Here is a 17,534-nt window from a genome sequence, read left to right as displayed (position 1 = left end):
GCCTGTATTTGTTGATGTGTATGCTGAAGGCTATTGCTTCTCTTCTGACTGTGGAGCTTCTGCGGAAAAGCATTAAAGTGTTTGTTTTAGAGTGAAACTGTTTAGGCCGACTCTGTGGCATCGTCGTCGGACTTCGCTATAAAGGGGCCACGGGGCCACGTGGAAAGAATAGCTCAACAGGGAAAAGGAATTGGAGTGACCCATATTCCATCTGAGAATGTTATCTTATGCGCGAATCTTACACGGTTATCACAAAGTGTATTTCTGCGATCGAGCCAGATCGGCATCGAATTTATCGAGGATTCATTCCACCCTGTCGCGAAGGAAACAAATGTTATGCTGGTGGTTTGCGGCCAACGAACAGTGCCCAGCGATTGAAATGCGATACAAGGAGCAACGGACAGGCCGCCATTGGAATATGAACCTGGCAACGTTTAACGCTAGAACGTTATCTAAAGAGGCGAGTCTAGCAGTGCTATTGGAGGAATTAGAGGGCAGTAAATGGGATATTACAGGGCTCAGTGAAGTTAGGAGGCCAAAAGAAGCATATACAGTGCTAAATAGCGGGCACGTCCTGTGCTACAGGGGCTTAGCGGAGAGACGAGAACTAGGAGTCGGATTCCTGATTAATTAGAATATAGCTGGTAACATACAGGAATTCTATAGCATTAACGAGAGGGTGGCAGGTCTTGTTGTGAAACTTAATAAGAGGTACAAAATGAAGGTTGTACAGGTCTACGCCCCTACATCCAGTCATGATGATCAGGAAGTCGAAAGCTTCTATGAAGACGTGGAATCGGCGATGGGTAAAGTCAAAACAAAATACACTATACTGATGGGCGACTTCAATGACAAGGTAGGCAAGAAGCAGGCTGGAGACAAGGCAGTGGGGGAATATGGCATAGGCACTAGGAATAGCAGGGGAGAGTTATTAGTAGAGTTTGCGGAACAGATTAATATGCGGATAATGAATACCTTCTTCCGCAAGCGGGACAGCCGATAGTGGACGTGGAGGAGCCCGAACGGCAAGACTAGAAATGAAATAGACCTCATACTCTGCGCTAGCCCTGGCATCATACAAGATGTGGACATGCTCAGCAAGGTGCGCTGCAGTGACCATAGGATGGTAAGAACTCGAATTAGCCTAGACCTGAGGAGGGAACGGAAGAAACTGGTACATAAGAAGCCGGTTCATGAGTTAGCGGTAAGAGGGAAAATAGAGGAATTCCAGATCAAGCTACAGAACAGGTATTCGGCTTTAACTCAGGAAGAGGACCTTAGTATTGAAGCAATGAACGACAATCTTGTGGGCATCATTAAGGAGTGTGCGATAGAAGTCGGTGGTAACTCAGTTGGACAGGATACCAGTAAGCTATCACAGGAGACGAAAGATCTAATCAAGAAACGCCAATGTATGAAAGCCTCTAACCCTACAGCTAGAATAGAACTGGCAGAACTTTCGACGTTAATCAACAAGCGTAAGACAGCTGACATAAAGAAGTATAATATGGATAGAATTGAACATGCTCTCAGGAACGGAGGAAGCCTAAAAGCAGTGAAGAAGAAACTAGGAATTGGCAAGAATCAGATGTATGCGTAAAGAGACAAAGCCGGCAATATCATTACTAATATGGACGAGATAGTTCAAGTGGCTTATACAGTACCAGCGGCACCCACGAGGATAATGGAAGGAACAGTAGTCTAGAGGAATTCGAAATCCCACAGGTAACGCCGGAAGAAGTAAAGAAAGCCTTGGGAGCAATGCAAAGGGGGAAGGCAGCTGGGGTAGATCAAGTAACAGCAGATTTGTTGAAGGATGGTGGGCAGATTGTTCTAGAGAAACTGGCCACCGTATATACGCAATGCCTCATGACTTCGAGCGTACCGCAATCTTGGAAAAACGCTAACATAATCCTAAGGTGACGCCAAAGACTTGAAAAATTATAGAGCGATCAGCTTACTGTCCATTCAGCTTACTGGCGTACATCAACTTACTGGCCTACAAAGAATTTATTAAGGTAATTGCAAATAGAATCAAGAACACCTTAGACTTCCGTCAACCAAAAGACCAGGCAGAATTCCGTAAAGGCTACTCAACAATAGACCATATTCACACTATCAATCAGGTGATAGAAAAATGTGCGGAATATAAACAACCTTTATATAGAGCTTTCATTGATTACGAGAAAGCGTTTGATTCAATCGAAACCTCAGCAGTCATGGAGGCATTGCGGAATCAGGGTGTAGACGCGCCGTATGTAAAAATACTGAAAGGTATCTATAGCGGCTCCACAGCCACCGTAGTCCTCCATAAAGAAAGCAACAAAATCCCAATAAAGAAAGGCGTCAGGCAGGGAGATACGATCTCTCCAATGCTATTTACAGCGTGTTTACAGGAGGTATTCAGAGACCTGGATTGGGGAGAATTGGGGATAAGAGTTTATGGAGAATACCTTAGTAACTTGCGATTCGCTGATGATATTGCCTTGCTTAGTAACTCAGGGGAACAACTGCAATGCGTGCTCACTCACCTGGAGAGGCAGAGCCGAAGGGTGGGTCTAAAAATTAATCTGCAGAAAACTGAAGTAATGTTTAACAGTCTCGGAAGAGAACAGCAGTTTACGATAGGTTCTGAGGCACTGGAAGTGGTAAGGGAATACATCTACTTAGGACAGGTAGTGACTGCGGATCCGGATCATGAGACTGAAATAATCAGAAGAATAAGAATGGGATGGGGTGCCTTTGGCAGGCCTTCTCAGATCATGAACAGCAGGTTGCCATTATCCCTCAAGAGAAAATTTACAACCAGCTGTATCTTACCAGTACTCACGTACGGGGCAGAAGCCTGGAGGCTTACGAAAAGGGTTCTACTTAAATTGAATATGACGCAACGAGCTATGGAAAGAAGAATGATAGGTGTAACGTTAAGGGATAAGAAAAGAGCACATTGGGTGAGGGAACGAACGCGAGTTAATGATATCTTAGTTGAAATCAAGAAAAAGAAATGGGGGTGGGCATGGGCAGGACACGTAATGAGGAGGGAAGAAGATAACCGATGGTGATTAAGAGTTACGGAGTGGATTCCAAGCGAAGGGAAGCGCAGCAGAGGGCGGCAGAAAGTTAGGTGGGCGGATGAGATTAAGTTTGCAGGGACAACGTGGCCACAATTAGTACATGACCGGGGTAGTTGGAGAAGTATTGGAGAGGCCTTTGCCCTGCAGTGGGCGTAACCAGGCTGATGATAATAATAATAATAATAATAATAATAATAATAATAATAATAATAATAATAATAATAATAATAATAATAATAATAATAATAATAATAATAATAATAATAATAATAATAATAATAATAATAATAATAATAATAATGATGATGATGATGATGATGATGATGATGATGACTAGGAGCAAGTGGCTGCCGGCACTTCTTGCACCAGCTAGAACTGTCAGCAGCCACGTCAATCGTCAAACCAATCCAACCAATCGTCAAAACGATTGCAAAAATACAGACAGAAATCTCACGCGCAAACAAACAAACAAAAAGGCTGGGAGAACCGTAAAAAAAAAGCACTACGAAAGCATGCTCACCATGCGAAGCACACAAAACCGAAAATGAGGTGAAAGAAGGGGGAAACAAAAGATTTACAATATAGACTGATTGCGAAGTTTGACTTGCATGGTGCAACACTCGGTGTAACTAACACAGATTTTAGTAAAGCAATGAAGGGGGCTAGTTGGTGGACGCTCATGATTATGTTGCGCTTAGCGTCACACTGACGAAAGTGAAGGACAGGACGCGGACGTACGAAGCGCAACCATGACTATATTGCGCTTAGTGTTACACTGACGAAAGTGTAACACTAAGCGAATGCTGCGCTACGTACGTCCGTGTCCTGTCCTTCACTTTCGTCAGTGTAACACTAAGCGCAATATAGTCATTAGCACAGCTTCGCTCTTCGACCATCTTCACGGACTGAAAGCGGCGGTTATTTTTATTTTTTTTTCTCCTGCAGTATGCCATCAAACTCGTTGCGAAAGCAGCGTACGTTGTGTTCCGACGCCGGATTTTCGATCCTTGGGCTTGTCGTCCGACATTAGGGGTTGCCGTCCGAGAACGTTGGGTGACCGAGATTGACGGGCCATGTGCATAGGCAAGAACGCAGGCGTTGCTACTGCGAAATTTGAACACTGCTTTACAACACGAGTGAAGGATATGGAGATGAAACGAGAGAAGTATACATGGCGGCGCTGCTTAAATAGCCGCGGTGTTAATTACCTTAAATGAGTGAAGCTTAGGAAGCTTCCATGCTCCAGTGTTGTATCGTTGGTTATGAGGGTCAGTGAAATAAGGAAAGGGTGCCTAGAGAGTAGGGATAAAAAGGTTGTGGGTTAGGGTAAATCAAAATGGGATGGGGATAAATAGGGGTAAAAGGAGAGGGAAGGGTACTATTCGCAACCATTGACTCAGCGGGCATTTATTTTGGCAAAGTTCATGATTACTTTAATGTTTTTGCTCTTATTGGAGTCTTCATTCTTGTTCTTGCTTCTGGCCAGTTGTTGGGTGGTCGTGAACTTTTGTTGGTTACTTCTCAGCGATGATCATCGGGGTCTTGATGTCAGTCGAACAGAAGTCGTTTTCGGACCTCTGGTGGGGGGGGGTTTTGGACAATGTCACGCGACAGACGTACTGTCTTCCTTCTGATTGGACGCCGAAACACGTGACAGACGCAAAATTATTCCTTCTGATTGGCCGGGGAGCCCCGTGACAATGCCACTCTTTGTCTGCGAGCAGGTAGTTCACTTGCCCCAGATGTGGTACATCGATGGTGGGTGTCTGTCTGTCTCCGTGGCTTGTCTGTCCCCGGGCCTGTCTCCGTGGTGCTGAACTCTTCGGAACGGGCGGAAATACCTTCAAAGCCCCCATGAAAGAGCAGCAATTGACGCCAGTAGAGCATCACATGATCATTGCGTGCTATTGTACTTGCAAGTGGGGTGCATTCTTTGGTGGCGAAGCGTCTATCCTCCACAGAACTAAAACTCTTTGAATTCTTTCTTGCACGACAGGGATCTTCGCCAACGCCACATAGCCACCATCATCCAAAAAGTTACCTTGTCCTTTGCCGCAAGTCATTGCTTCTTCTACGACGCGACACGCGAAAGATCTTTCGCAGAAAGGTGCGACGATGCTGTTATCGTTCGACCAGCAAGCCACACACACAACAGTCCAGGTATTGGCTTCTCGCAGCGACCGGAAGACTTTTCTCTCGAGCCAGCGGAAATCCAATAACACCTCCCCCCCCCCCTCGGAACTGAAGTTGGCCAGCAAGCGCATACCACCCTCACGCATGTCAGGCATGGGTCTCGCATCTTACTCAATTGGCTTTTGCGGCAGAGGGAAATCGTCACACTTGTCGCACTTTACATGTTTTAGACGTACATTTGGACCCACCGGCCTTAAGCCTTTACACCAACTAAACACACACGCACACACACACACACGCAAACTCGCACACACACACACACACACACGTGCGCACACACACTCGCACGCACGCACGCACGCACGCACTCGCACGCACACACACACACACACACACACACACACACACACACACACACACACACACACACACACACACACACACACACACACACACACACACACACACACACACACACACACACACACACACACACACACACACACACACACACACACACACGCCCACACACACACACACACACACACACACACACACACACACACACACACACACACACACACACACACACACACACACACACACACACACACACACACTCGCACGCACGCACACACAAGTGAACGCAGGGACATACAAGCGAACGCAGGCACACACGCATGCGCAAATACACACAACACGATTCAACAAGGCCATCGTGTGCCGTGACAACTCAATTTCACAGCGAAATCTGTCTGGAATCATATGACAAGCGAACGGGGCGAATACTAACGGACAGGTTTGGATCATGAAAAGGCACGTTACAAATCGATTTCTGTTTAAAAGCGAACCCAAATTCGCCGCAATAAAAAATTTCGAAACTGAAAATAAATGTGGACATTGCGAGATGGTATGTGGTACATGCAAGAATTTACAACGCTGGTTTAAAAGCTTGTAGCAGGAAAGAGAAAAGCTAAAGAGAAGACGCTTCAACGGCGCGATAGAAAAATTGCCTACGCTAAGGCGGGACGTCAGTGCATGGCATTTGCTTAGAGAGACCAAAAAAAAAAAAAATGCACTCATGGCAGGAACTGTCTGAGAGGCAATTTCACGCTACGTGCGGAAATAGCCTTGCCAAAGTGCAGCCGAGAGACCAGACAGTTCGAAAGAACGGAGGCGACCTCATACAGAAATAGCAAAACACTGGCATTCTTCAGAAGCAATAATGTTCGAGCGAACTGCTCTACTTGCAAAAAGTTTGATGCTCGGGTGTATTGGAAAGCAGAAGCACTTACTCATCTATTTATTTCCCGTTTAGTAGCGGTATGATCTTTCAATGGCGCATCCAAGCTGCCTCTTGCAAACGTTTGGAGATCCAAACTTTACTCGTTCTCCTGCTTGGGACTTTCTAAGCAGTTACATGAAGGAGTGGAAACAATATGTGAAGTGTAAGAGTAAGCACGTGCACTGCTATGGAAGCAGACTTTATTGACGTCTTGGTGGACTACACGCAAAGAAGACCTGAAAATTGCTTTAACGCTTGAACTCAGATAGTGGAATCGTCCCGCGACTTATGAGTGCAGCCAGTATCGCGTAAGTACGGTGCATTGGAGGGCCACATATACTACGCTGAGTATTTTGGAGTATTCGGACATCCGACCCTTTTAGTGGCCTAATTGCCCTTATTTCAGAGCTGGAAAAAAGACGAGTGCGCGTATTTCGGCTTTAATATATACAGGGTGTTTCACGTAACTTGAGCCAAACCTTGAATATATGCAAATTCCACGTAGCTGGATGGAACAAAGGTAATGTTGTTTGCCGTCACCAAAAGATACTCAGATTATTTCTTGCTTTCCGCCCAACTAAATAACTGGCTTTAATTAATCAGTCAACTTCGTGATTAATATAACTCTTTGAAAAGTGCCAATGAGAGAATAGTAGAGCAACATAGAACACTCCTGATACAGCTTTCTGTTGCTCAATACTTGCTACATAAAAATCTTTTTCCGAGTGTTAAAGAAGCCCGCGAATACATGCAAAATTGCCACGCGACTGGCCCCTCGAGGCGCTTAGCTCGCGGGCTGCTTTCAATCTCGGAAAAACATTTTTTTGTAGTACGTATTAAGAAACAAAAATCTTTATTGATACTTTTAATCTAATTATAATAATCGAGAAATTGGCCAATTAAGAGCAATTATCTAATGATGCGGAATGCGAAAAATAATATAAGTATCTCCAAGGGACGGCAAACAACATTACGTTGGCTCTGACAAGCTTTGTATCATTTGCATGTTTTAAATGTTTGTCTGAAATGAAGTGAAGCACCTTGTACATGTTGCAGCGCAGATATAAGCACTACTTATACCTTGTGCCTCAGGTAACATTAGCTGGGGTGATAAAAAAAAAATCGCCGACGATCACGATACTCCCTAAAGCAAAATTTCAGCGCAGCTCTATGCGTGTATTCATTTCATGATATATTGAAGCAAAGAACTTGAGAGAGACAGTTATGCAGTACGTACAGTTACAGACCATTTATTTTCCACACATAGGAAACATCACTCTGCAAGACGGTCATGTGTGAAGCATTATATTCAGAGCAATAGGTGGATATGTCGTCGGCGCGCTGCACCAATGCCATGGTTTTGAAACACGAGGTATATGCAAGTGTATCGCGAGGTCGTCACAGCAGTGGGAAAAGTTACGAGGGAAAGGAACGTGATGTTTTCGCGTATAGGTCGTAGGAAGTTCTTGTTTGTCTTTGTGTCAACATTGAAGTCCCCCACTACTAACATCGGTGTGGATGTATGTGCGGTTAATGCAATGCGCAGGAAGTGCAGAACGTCTTTGGTGAGCGCGATGGGCGAGAAGTACGCAGCCGCTACCGGCAAGCCGTTGTCAAAATTTGCGGCGCACAGTTCACCAACTTCACCTTACGCATATCAAAGACTTCGATGGGTATTTCAGATAGATCCGTACGCAAATAGACAGCCACTCCTGCCGCTCTGTTGTGGACTCTGCGAGCGCCACAGCAGTATTTGTGATCTATTATTTCGAGGGGCTGTTTAGGATCCATCCACGTTTACGCCAGGCAAAGTACAGAGGCATGCCGTGGAATGTGATCGTGATGTACCTCTTTGGCATATTGCGCGAGGAAGCGAACGTTGAGCGCGGAGATCGACAAGTAATGCGGCTGCTCATTGATGGCGTAGCACTTGGCGGCGACGGTTTCGAGTTTGTGGGAATCCAACAGACGAAATTCACCGGCCAGCATTCTGTCCGGATTCGGTTTCCCATGGTAGAATGTGAAATCGTTGTGAACATTGGTGAGGTAGAGTGCGCTGATGTTTGTAGCATGACTCATATATATAGCGCGACTCATATAAGAATGCATATATCGTTGCACAAAGAACGTTCTCGCGTTACATATTTTGGCCTGTTATCTTTTTTTTTGTATTCCGGTGTAGTGAAACATCCTTGCCCTTCATCGCGAGGACACATGAATTTTCTTTTCTGCTAACTAAACTGGAAAATAGCAAACCTTCCGAAATTCTGTATTTTGCTCCTTTTACTTTCATGAATGTGAAACTCTGTTTCATGCTTCTAGTTCACGTGCTCTGTTGCTCTCGTATGACCTTGAAACTGAGTTTACCGTTCATATGACCGAAATAAGGCCCGATAAAAGCAATCAAAAATGCAATCGCGGTTTTACAGCAAAGCTGTTAGCCTCTAGTTGGTCAGGGTTTTTTGCGGCACCTCCTCACGGAAGAAAAATACCTTCAGCGATTAAAGACAGAACTTTCAGTGATTGAAGCGAAAACATCACTCATTCTTTGGTATCACGCCTACAACATACAGCACAGCATTCGTTTCAGTAGAGAAGCACAACACAAGAATCTAAACCACGTTTTTGACGATAAGGCACTCCTGATAACAATGCGAAGCACGTAGCGTTTCCCGGCAAAGATTGGCGTTACGCAAGCTGCCGTGGCGATGGCAGCTTGCGACATGGGGAGTGACGTCACTAGCCTTTCATATATAGTAGAACGAGCCTAACAACAGATTTTATTGTTGTTGCAGCACCGCTATAAGTAGGCAACGCACTCATAGGACTCTCGAGGAGCGGCGTGAACACGAGCAGCGGCAAAGGCAATAGAAACGGCAATACGACCAAGCGGCTGCGCGCTGCCAAAATTACAATTACTCCCATAACTATCATTACTCTAAGGCAATAAAGCATTGCGTGCCCCCACTACCCCCCTCCCCCCAGCAATTGTAGTGGTGGTTTTTAACAGCTTTGAGGGACATCCAGTTTCGCGAAGCCGGAATGGCGAGTTAGTTTGTTCCTTACCTTTACCGTGAAAAGCTGAAATTGTTCCTTTACGTTTTATACAGTTAAATCCTAAATCCCTCAGCTCCAGCAGACTTTATTTCAGGGGACACAAAGCAAAGTAAATCAGCAGAATTACGGCTTACGATTTATATTCCTTAATGACCCTCGGAAAGAAAAGAAATGTAAAAATATCAGCCCTGGGCAAGTACTGCTGAAATCTGACCGCGTGTACTCCTCGGGCAGATATGTAACGAGATGGGCGTAAGCCCGACGGGGCCACGATTCCGGTTTCATTATTATAATTGTAGATAAGAGTTTCAAGCGAAGATTCTTCCGGCGTTCTCCAAGAGAAGCGCAGCCTGGCTCTCTCTAGATTTTTGCTGCGCTGTCGTACAGGCTGTACTGGCCGAGAACATATGCTGTGCATTGGATTACATTCGCTTCAATGCTTTAATGCGCATAGAATGGAACGGGGCCCACACAATGCAGGCATATTGTCCTTATGGCAGACCTCTGCGCAGCTGCGTTTTGTATAACCTCTTTGAAAGCTACATGGTCTGGCCGGCTGGATCGTGTGGTCTCAACAGTTGTCGGGGGTGCGGCATCAGTTGCTGCCTTACGAAAGCTAGAAACTCTGCCTGCACAGAGATGCCGTACTCCTCCAGGAATCGAAGGCGGCATTGCAACAACTCTGTCGCGGTTTACCATTAAGCAAGTTCTCGCGCAAGTGCCTGTCATTCGTGAAATACTTCGAGAAGAAAGACTTCAATCCAAAGTTTCAGTGGACCTCCGCTCACATTGGCATTGCTAGAAATGACGGAGCTGACGATCTTTCGTACGCAGGGCTCTCACATCCCTCGAAATTCAAAGTACCAAAACAAAACAATCAAGTCACAATATCGCACATCTGGGCTCCCTTTGTATCACTTTGGATTCTGCCACATGAGTCCTGCGTAGCCAGGCGGTTTCGGGTATGCGGGTTACATGCGCGCCGCGTATACCGTCGATGCGTGTGCATTTTCCATCGCAGTTGCATACAGTTACACCAGGTAGAACGCCATGTAGTAGATGTACAGGTCGCTAGCGGTACAAGGCAGTTAAAGAGAAAAAGAAGTTTAATGAGGTGTATACAAGAACGCTAGAAAAAAAGTATATGTTGTGTATCTGACTTTTTTATCCCTTCTCGAGTATTATCATAAAGTCACCTTCATCAATCTTAATGGCAACTTATGTGCGAAAACAAGACATTTGTATTGGTTCCTTTTCTGCTCCTGTGCCTTGCAAATTGTTTTTCATTTTATCTACTATTGACCGTGCCTTGCACCAGCATTTTAAAGGGGGGGGGGAATATAATGAAGGTATTTAGATATCTTAATAATTTTTTAATCGTTCTAAAACAACAACCCATTGCCCTATATCATCCTATCGTTGAAGAAGTCTTAGCGGCCTTTTGCCGTCTCGGGAAAGGAATGGTTTTTACTCACCAGTTACCTTCCCGCAATTCTTCGCAGTTTTTAGATGTCAACATCACCTTGCAGAGGGGTCACGCCTGCTGGCGTTACTCGCCTCGGACGACAAAGGAATTGCTGCCATACCAGACCAAGAATGCTAAGAGGGGCATAGCTATAAACTTTGCCTTGTGTCCGCTCTTGCACAATAGTGTCCTCACGCCCCCCCCCCCCCTCCAATCCAAGCAAGTTTTCAAAATCATTTGGGTCCACTGTCTCTGACCGGGTTCCCCAGCGCACTTCTCGCTGCCGTTGCCGAGTCGCTCTTCCGGAAATTCAAGACCGACAAACACAAGAAAAGGGCTGAGCAAGCGCAGAGAACGGTGAGGCTGGAAGTCTTACCTTATGTGCACAGTGTTTGTTACCTACTACCTAAAGAAAGTTGCAGACAGATATGGGGCGCCAGTCGCATTCTCTGCGCCACGCAAACAGGCCCGGGTGTGCCCACGCATACTATCTGGCGGGAGCAAGAAACGTGATTGCAGTAAAAAGCACGCCAATCCGTACATAAAATGTGCCACGTTAGTCGTACGTGAGATCCCGCTATCTTGCGGCAAAGACATATGTCGGCCAGACTAGGTGACGCGTAAATGAGCTTGCGCGGGAACGTGAGCTTTCACTATAAGGTAAAGACGGAGCGCATTCGCCTACGCTCTGCAATCCACATCAGTGCAAGCTGCGGCTGGACAAGACGCGGCTTCTTGGAAAAAGGCAGGAACACCACGGCACGTGAATAGCTAGAGGTTTATCACATTAAATAATGCGTTTCGTCATGTATCAGCGATACTTCAATGCTACTCTTGCGTGCAGGAAGAGTTTTTCGATGTCCGGCTGTGACTGGGGTGTGGCGCGATTGAAGCTTTTTGGTATGTTGCGCATTTCCTTGCGTATGCACAGGGTGTGTCACGTAACTTGAACCAATGATTTAAGAGACGTCAATAACCGCAATAGAATGAAACCAACGACATATGGTTTGCCGTCATGTGGCGCTCCTTAGGATATTCTTATATCGCACCTAATTAGTTAATTAACTAAGATTTATCATGCAATTATTTTTAATATTCTCCATTGGGCCGTCGTCACATTGTAGAGGGCATTTCGAAACGACCAATCCAATGTTTTGTGGCAACCTGCATCCAGCGTGGTGATTTATTCCAATGTTTGCAGCCTGCAAAATACGAAATAAAACGATACTCGTGCGCTACCGTACGTATTGCAGCGCGATCAACCGTGCGTCAAGACTATCGCTTATCAAGGACGACGGAGCTTCCTTTCCGTGTGCCACTGTCAAAGATGCTGACGCGCTGTGAACCCGACGTCTGGAGCCACAGCCGCTCACTTCGCCACGGTCCACGCGCATGGTTCTTTCGCACGAAGCGCGGTTGAAAGAGCGCTGCAGTGCGGCAGCGCATGAGCGCAGTCACGTAGTTTTATTTTATATTTCGCAGGCTTTCTTTAAACGCCGGAAAAAATAGCCACGCATCATGTACGTTGCTACCAAAAATTGGAGCGGTAGTATTCGAATGCCCTTTACAACGTAATGAAACACACTTGACCCTAAAGTGACTATTTAAAAAATTTGCATAACTGATCTTAGTTAACCAATCAGGCGCAATATAACAAATACCCTAAGGAGCGCCACATGATGGAAAACCATATGTCTTTGGTTTAATACAGTTGCTGTTAACCACTTTTTAAAAATCCTTGGTTCAAGTTAGGTGAAACACCCTGTATATATTGGATTGTAATATAGAATAGAATAAAGAGTCGAAAGTTTGGCGCTTCCCTCTTCCCCTTCTGTCCTTCCTTGTTGGCGTTAAGCGACCATAATTTCTTATGGCTGACTGAGCAATATGAAACGACTAGCCCAGCAACAAGTACTTATGGCTATTCTAGACGGGGCGTAACGATCCTCCGCTGTGTACTCAGTTGTGAAACGAGGCGGACGATATTGCACACTTTTTGTGGTCGCTCCCAAGGTACCGTGGTGAAAGGAAGTTGTACTTGAAAGAAGACTTCAAAAAAGAGAAAAAAAAGAGTGCCCAAGCACTTCGCACAGATGGTTAACCAGCGAAGCTGAAATGTACAGCCCCGGTGTTTGTCACTGAGTTAATCCCCACGGTTCATTAAACGACGGCTTGGTAGGCTGCCGGATCCTCGGTACGCAGTTTTTGCTTGCGCTTGGCTGCACGAGCCTGTTATTGTGCCCAGGTTGAAGAATCGGCCCGGTGTAGACGAGTTCGATCGTTCCCGGTTCTGCTCGCGGCGTTGATAATCGAAAGCTGCCTGCTCTTCAGGAGTACGTATCACGCGTGGCCTACCCATTTCGGAGCCAGAGAGAAACTGCTGCGCGCACACTCGGCTGCGACGGAAAGCAACGACGTCACTAATGGCGCAGCCAATCTCGCGCCTCTTTTTCTTTTTTTCTTCGCACATGCGGATGGGGTTGCGCCGGAGGAGTTTTCGGCGTACAGGCGACAGGCGGACAGATGAATCGGCTAGCCATATACAGCTTTGCTGTAAAAGCCCCCAACTTACGTGTTTTCAGCAGCTTGTGCTTCCGGGAGGATCTGCTGTAGCCCGCAAGAAAGCTTGACGCGTTCTCATGTTTCAAAGAGACACTGAGCTGTTCAACAGATGGAGAATGTCCAAGTGACAATGAAAGAGACCATCCGGCGGAGCAATTGCCGGCTTTGATGGCCAGGCTGAGTTGCGTTGAGTTGAGTGGTTGTAGGCTACTGGTTAATCCGCCTGCAGCTACCTACCTGCCTCTAGTCTCCTTGTTCTCCCTCTTTCTTTCTCTCTCTCTTTCTCGCTCTCTCTCTTGCAAAGTGAGAAAAAAGCAGTTTTGAGGTTCTTTTGTTGCAGGCGTGACAAAGTAAAAGGAAATCTTCATGAAGAACCGCACAGCTGACAATGGCTGATGAAAGTGGGAAGAACGTCTCGCGCGACTGATGGAGTGCCCTGAATTTTTCTCAGCATCTCAGAACGAACATTGTGCGCTTCGTCGCACGTGAAAAGAGCGTGCCTTCGCTTTCACGCCAATAAACATTAACACGACACGCAGCCTCTCTTACATTTGTTAAGTTCTTCTTGTTTTTCTACTACGCTATCATTTTTCATACGTCATTCGTTCGTGTCGGCAATCTGCCGCCTGTCTTGAGTAATTTCACTTTCGAGGACATGGCCAAGGAGAGCGAAAGGCCACCTCGCGGGTGCGCCGAATCAATTTCCATAATCGAACGCAGTCGTGCAGGCACCCAGGGTGGGCCGGACCGTGAGGAAAATTGAGGCGTAGCAAAAGAAATACCGATATAAATTCACTGACGTAAGCGTGACGCACTGTAAAATGAAACCAGAAGAATACTAAAATTTCGCTTCTTATTGTTCCCCATTAAAGTTGTTTCTTATTTTTTTTAAATGGGACGTGATTTTGGTTTATTCAAGAGATGAAATGCGGAAAAGCCGGCGGCTGAAGTTGGTGAACATTTCCGATACCACTAAATAAGTAAACTAATGGTCACTTTGCCCTACGAGCGCCAATTTCGCAAGCTGAGTCACGTGGTAACGGATATATGGGGGGCATGCCCTGTCGCGTGCAGGTATATCTACCAAGTCTCCATGGTTTTTGAGTCAAAGGGCCAGAGTAACGACGAAGTAAGCGCCAAGGTCAAACTACGTCCCATCGCTCGGGCTTGCGTGCTAAACGGCGATCTCTCAGCAAAAGAGCGTGACGCAATGCAATAAAAAGAAATGGCCTCCATGTATTGGTATGTTGTAAGCTCGTTATGCGGCTTATCAGCGGAGGCGTAACTAATCGTGTAGATCTTGGCCGGTAGGATTTGTTTTTCGTGGCTTATGGAACAAGTTATAAATAATGTTTGTTCAGATCCGGCGTTATAGCTTTTGTTTGAAGGCATGTTATTCCCTTCGTCATGGTCATATTGCCTTCATCCACGTTGATCACATGTTCTTTATTTAGTTTGCCTTGCCCATATCTTTGGTTTGTGCGGCGTTATTTAAGAAGAGATCTGTAACTTAGAGTCTGCCTACTAGTGCGCCTGAAATTCATGAATGAGCATGTTTCAAGTACACTTCAACGAGCCCGTTATACTTAGTACGCAGTGAAACTAGTTTGCTGTGTATGCCACCACAATAGGGCAGCCTCAAAGTGAGGTTACAAAGATCTTGGAATTAAATTTGTTATCCACTTCACTGTTAGTATCTAGGAAACGTTTATATAGTGATCTTGAGACAAGTTGAAAAGCAGGAAAAGGAACAATCCCGCATTTATGGAGATGGTGAACAAGAAAACAAAAACAAATGAATAAACAAGCGAACTAACTGATGAAAATGAAAGATAACATTTCAATGAACTTATTGACTAGAGCATTCAATCAATCAATACACGCATTACAAAGCTAAAACACTTGTACTGCAGTTTCTGGGTCTGCATGAGTCTGTGAGCTCGAGTATTTTCCCGTTCAACTGTGTAAGTTACGATTTTCATTTGGCAAACCTCAAACAAGCGTCATTTCAGTTATCGAGCGTGACCCACATTGGTAGCGCGTAAAGAACATAAGGCTTACTTAGAAGAGTCATGGTTATTTTTGCCTCTGACTAAAGTCTAAATATTCACCATGCGTACTAGTGAAATCTTGATTCACGGTCCTTGATCCTTAATCCAATGTAGACATCCAGGCATGGTCTCTCATTTGATATACATAGCGACTGCCTCTTGCAAATTAATGCTGCTTTCTGTAAGGCAAGCCCACTGTCAATTATAGATGACTTGATTTGGAAGAGAAAAGACGCTGGGCGTACAGGTATTTTGTGCGAAGCGAATCGGGTCACGAGTGCATTGAAGGCTGTCCTGACGGTACGAAACATCCGTGACTACAGGGCTTCACATGGAACGCTCACAAAAATTGGTATGGGGCAAATATCCCTTAAAGAATAAAATATTAAGCCTATTATGTACAGGAACGCGGAACGCGCATGCCAAGGAGGACGGAGTCGAGTGGCACAAAAGCTAAGGCAGAAAGAAATTAAACAAACGAGGAAGAAAAAAACTAGGTATACAATCAAAATCGTACACCTGACCAAACATTGGAAACGCGGCACAGAAAGGGTACGTAAGCCTCTGCGCAAAAGGTGCACACCATGAAAAGAGCGTAGGAAGCTTTGTTCTTCAGACGCAAACAGTCTTTGTCATGCGGGAATCCCAGATTTCGAGTGCCCATTGAAGAGGTTTTGCTCTCCGATAGCTTATGCCAGCTTCGTCATGTGTCCTTTGTTCCGCCGACGTCAAAGGTCTCTGGGTCTATTTTCGTCGCTAACGCGTCTTGATACGAAGGGTGTAGCGTAAGCGCCGTGGCAAGAAACTGCAGTGTCGAAGTGTACATAAATATCGACAAAATATGTTCGGAATAGTAACTAACTCAATGTGACCAATGCCAGCTGTGTTCAAGTCACCATTGAATCCTCCTTGCTTTTTTTTTTCAATCAATCAATATTTATTTTTGACAAAACAAATACAAGATGGGTATAAGTACACATTCGGAGGTCCCGAAGTAACAACTGTCGGGGGGACCTCCTAACAAAACATGAAAAGGGGATAGTAAGATCGTGGCAAACAGTGAGTCAATGTCATATACTAAAGCGCTCCTGTAATATGCATTTTATGACACGTACAGCACCTTGACCTAGCGAGGTGGAGGGTTGGAAGCTGTCAGGAAAAAAATAAAGTTTGTGCTGTATACTTCGGCAGAAAGAATGGAAGCACCTAGCATTGACTGATATTTCTTGCCCGAAAGCGGTAACATTATCACTTGCAGAATCTGATCATTCTTCAAGGGATACATGTGAGCCCCTAAAGTTCTTGTAGTCTGATAGAAGTGTTTTAATGCGAGGTAATATCAGCTCTCTGAAAGCGATAGGTGAATGCGGTATTGCACCGAAGAACCGAGGTCCTATTGCGCAAGTTGGCGCGAAGAAAATGCGTTGATTGATGGCGAAAGCAGCATCGAGGTTATGAGAGGCGCCGTGATGGGTAAGGGCTTGGAATTAATTTTAAACACACCGGAATTCTGCGACGTGCATCCAAAGGGTGGTCCACGAGCATTTATTCATTACGCTCCTCTAGAAATGCGGTCGGCGCGGCCGGGAATCGAGCCCGGGACCTCAAGCTCAGGAACAGATCTCAGGAGCACCACCGTTGAAGCGAAGAAACCGAAGCTTGCCAATGGAGTCAGTGAACTTAACATACCACGCATCTTTGATATGTCGTTTGCGCCCTATGTGCCTAAACGTAGAGGCGCCCTTTTCTTAATTTAACTTGAGGTCCAGAATTTAGAACGTTATGACGACAAGCAAGAAAGGAAAAAGGAAGTAACATACAGAAGCACCGAGAAAGCAAAATACTCGTCGTTTGTGAAAATGTCTTATGGGCAGCAGCGTGAAAAATGTTGTTCACATATGGATGAA

The 17,534-nt window shown here is 45.5% G+C and overlaps 1 protein-coding gene and 1 pseudogene across 4 annotated transcripts in view; both read right to left on the bottom strand.

The window, feature by feature from the left end:
* The window catches only part of LOC142572359 (calcitonin gene-related peptide type 1 receptor-like), a 357,475-nt gene that overhangs the window by 174,361 nt on the left and 165,580 nt on the right, over window positions 1-17,534 (bottom strand). The window lies entirely within an intron of this gene.
* Window positions 7,732-8,571, bottom strand: LOC142570373 (uncharacterized; annotated as a pseudogene).

Source organism: Dermacentor variabilis, chromosome 2 (genome assembly GCF_050947875.1).
Source record: "Dermacentor variabilis isolate Ectoservices chromosome 2, ASM5094787v1, whole genome shotgun sequence".
NCBI classification, from domain to species: domain Eukaryota; kingdom Metazoa; phylum Arthropoda; class Arachnida; order Ixodida; family Ixodidae; genus Dermacentor; species Dermacentor variabilis.
Note: the sequence above shows the minus strand (reverse complement) of the source record. Positions and strands in the feature narration are given on the sequence as shown.